Genomic DNA, 4130 nt, shown 5'->3' with positions numbered 1-4130 from the left:
ACCCGAGAGTCCTTGCGAGCAGATCCAGTGCATGTGTGATACATGGAGTAGTGGCAGGGTTGTTAAGCAGATTTCACTTAGTGAGGGAAGGGAAAGGTATGATGGGGCGAGTGCAGCATGTGTATACGATTGCAAGAGGTGAACTCGTGAGAGTTGCCCTGAGAATTGAGAATGGGTCCCTCAGTTGTCCGATATGGATAAAGTGGGCTTAGGAACGGGGAACCGGTGATTCAGAGTTTCATAACCCTTATGGGTCGTGTGATCATTGAAATTTAGATCAGAGTCGCGTCTTGGGTAATTCTCGGTTGCAGGAAGCGGTGGACAGTACAGCGATCGTGTTTTGGTCGACAGAGCAGATGCAGCAGGATTAACCAGAGGTTAAAGATCGTTAGAGTTGACAGGAAGGTTATGCTGACAGACGCCGTTTCGAGCATGGGTTTCAGGTCGACGACTTCGTATTCCTGACAGTCTCTCCCTGGGAAGGGGTGTTTCGATCCAGGAAGTGGGGTAAGTGGGGGCCTCGGTATGTTGGGTCTGTGTGTGAAGGTGCGAAGGTAGGAAAGGTGGCCTACCGGTTGGCGCTGCCAACGGAATTGGGATGGATCCATGACACTTTTAGGTGTCGCCATTGAAGAGGTGTATAGCAGATGAGTCAGCAGTGGTTCTACTAGAGAACGATTAGGTGGATGCGAGCCTGTGTTGCGCCGAGAGGCCAGTGGCCATCAGGGATCGGAAGATCAAGTTTCTGAGGAACAAGGAGGTACCTCTGGTATTGATTCAGTGGCAACCGCGGAAGAGATCGGAAGTGTCTAGGGAAGCCGAAATGTGTGGTGCGGGAGCAGCAGCCAGAACTATTTTCAGAGTGAGACTTCGAGGGCGAAGTCTAATTCTAGTGGGGGAGAATTGTAACAGCCCAAAATCTTAAGTATTGTTTAATAGCATTTTGGGGTGTTTTAAAGGGGGGACTCGGCGAGTTGGAGCCAGACTCGCCGAGTAGGGTCGCAGTTGTGGTCGCGGGTTCGTGGCTGGACTCGACGAGTCCAGGTATGGACTCGGCGAGTCGACGCTGTTCAGTGGAAAACCCTAGCCGTTCAGTTTGGGACGTATATAAGGGATCTTATGCCTCCATTGTTCGCCTTTTGGCCGACTGAGAAGGATCCTAAATCGGTTGTGGGCATCCAGAACAAGGATTGAAGATCATTGGTGATTTGAGGAAGTTATTGTCCAAGAAGGAGAAGGTTTTGGCTAATGGGACAGCAAGGGAATCACGTTTTGAGGCTTGGGGACACTGAGAGTGCATGATTCAGGTAACCTTTCGGATTATTTTCTGTTATGTGAATGTGTGCATGGATTTAGGGTTTGTGAAACCCATTTGGAGATTAGATGGATTGTTGTGTTGTTATCCAACGTTTATAACCCTGTATTAGTACCCTTAGAGGTCCAGAAGGTCCTATGTTTGTATATTCGGGAAAATGTGTATCTCAGGAAGCAGTTTGATCGACTGCATGGCGTGGACTCGCCGAGTCGGATGATCAGACTCGGCGAGTAGCTTGAATATTCACTGGGACTCGCCGAGTTGTTCTTCAGACTCGGCGAGTGGAGTCGGGGTGGCCCCGCGATTCTTCCAGGAGTGACTCGTCGAGTCAAAGAGGATACTCGACGAGTAGAAGGGGAATCTTAGAGGATTGAAGGACGACCAGACTCGCCGAGTCGCCAGGGAACTCGCCGAGTCCAGTCGAGCTGACAATGGACTGTTGACCAGAGTTGACCGGTGTGATTTCTTAGGGTCAGTTAACGTGGAAGATAGAAGTATTAATAAGGGATATATGATGTTACAGGGAGCTTGTAGCTCGGAGGATCAAGTGCAAGGGATTTCATGAGTTGCTATCTTCCAGTGTCCGCGAGGTGAGTTTTCTCACTATACTGTACCCGGAAGGGTTTGATTGTGTGACCGGAAGGTCAAGTATGTTATGTGTTATGTTTATATGTTATAAATGGAAAGTTAGCTGCTACGCGTGATATACATGTTTATATATGGGCCGGAAGGCAAAGTATTATGTGACAGAAAGGTCAGGTATTATGTGACAGAAAGGTCAGGTATGATATATGATGTATGTGCTTTATGTGTTTGAGTAAGTTACGGGCCGGAAGGCAGGTTGATATATGATATATGTGCTTTATGTGTTAGAGTATTTGTATTATGTGTTATATATGTGTATGGGCCGGAAGGCAAATATTTATGGGCCGGAAGGCAATTATCTTATGGGCCGGAAGGCAATTATCTTATGGGCTGGAAGGCAACACGTTATGGGCCGGAAGGCGATTATCTCATGGGCCGGAAGGCATTGTGCAGTGGACCGGAAGGTCAGGGCCTGGAAAGGAGTATGTGCGTAAGGTGTATATTGGGGAACTCACTAAGCTCCGTGCTTACGTTGTTTATGTTATGTTGTTTCAGGTTCTTACAGTAACGCGGGATGGCAACGGTTCGATTGTACACACCGAAGAAAGAGTTGTGTTTTGGAGGATCCTGGTCTTCTATTATAATAAAAATGAAACTATGTTTTGTAATTCGAATGTGAATAAGATTTTAAACAAGTGTTTTTAATATTAAGTTGATTATTTAAATGAAAAATCTTGTCTTGAAAATCACGGTGTTACATATACGTATCCCAACTCCCACCGAAATCGAAAACACACACCTGAAAAGTATCCTCCAAGGTTTGAATAGTCTGCTCGCTATGATCATCAGTCTGCGGATGGAATGTCGTGCTGAAACAGAGACGAGTACCTAACTTGTCGTGATATCTCATACCAATTCTGGAAGTAAACCGAACGTCCCAATCTAAAACCACCAAAACCGACATCCCATGTCGTGCTACAACCTCCCTAATGTAACACTCAGAATTTCATGCCAAAATAAAAAATTTTGCGAAACATTTAAAACCATTCATCATTACAAAGTTTGTTTTCAAAATATCTAATATCAGAGTTTTCCTAGAACCATAAATAAAATAGGAGGAGCTATACGAGCATGCCTTCGACTTGGCGCGATCCCCAAATGTACCTGAAATAATAAACTGAAATTGTAAGCCCGAAAGCTTAGTGAGTTTCCCCCAAAATACTGATACACATAAAAACCACATAACCCTGTCAGCAATGTCATAACATAACAATCTAAACAACATGCAATTGGTCCACAGCTTTACACACTGGATTACCCTTGGGCCCACAGTGTGAGTCTGGATTGCCTTATGGGCCCACAGCTCGCATCTGGCTTGCCATCGAGCCCAAAATACGAGTCTCCCTTAGCCCGTAACTGGAATGCTCCCCGGGTTTTTTGGTTACCACACGGAGCAGTCTCACCTCAACCCATCCCGCATAACATATCAACATATAACATAACCACTGAGCATGCAGATAATCATATAACAACACAGGGCCTTGGTGCCTTCGACCCCTTAGTATAGTGAGGTAACTCACCTCGTACTATCGACTCGAAGATAAACTCAAGCTCTTGGATTACTGCAATGAACTCCACCCCCTATATTCATTGTAAACCATACTTGTAAATTTCCAATCTTTCCTAAATGTCCTCAAAAAGTCAACTGGTTAACTCCAAAATCAAAGTGAACGGCCAAGGTCAATAGTCCATGTTGACCTCAACTCATCGAGTACCCTTGGCTACTTGCCGAGTTCCTTGTAATACTCGTCCGCTCGCCGAGTCACTTGAGTGACTCGTCGAGTTCCTAGTGTCAGTGACCGTAACTCCTTGGCCAACTCGGTGAGTTTTCCCCTTACAACTCGTCGTGCTCATACATGTCCAAAGGTTGGGAAAACCCTAGCCGACTCGCCGAGTCATCGACTGACTTGTCGAGCCCACGACAATCTTCATCGGACTCGTCGGGTTGTTCATCCCACTCGTCGAGTTCATGACCATCTTCATACGACTCGTCGATTCGACTATGTTACTCGTTGAGTCCCTTCAATCCTTCATCCATACAGATGCTTTTTAAGCCATGCAAAGGCTCTAGATTACAGATCCAACCTTCCAAGGCCTGATTATCACGTAAAGTTGCAAACTTTACGTGCATGCAAAGCTTTAAGGCCCTAAAATGACAAAACTAAGCTCA

This window comes from Lactuca saligna, chromosome 1 (genome assembly GCF_052625555.1).
Source record: "Lactuca saligna cultivar CGN05327 chromosome 1, ASM5262555v1, whole genome shotgun sequence".
NCBI lineage: Eukaryota > Viridiplantae > Streptophyta > Magnoliopsida > Asterales > Asteraceae > Lactuca > Lactuca saligna.
The sequence above is the reverse complement of the archived record's forward strand: the minus strand, read 5'-3'. Positions refer to the sequence as shown.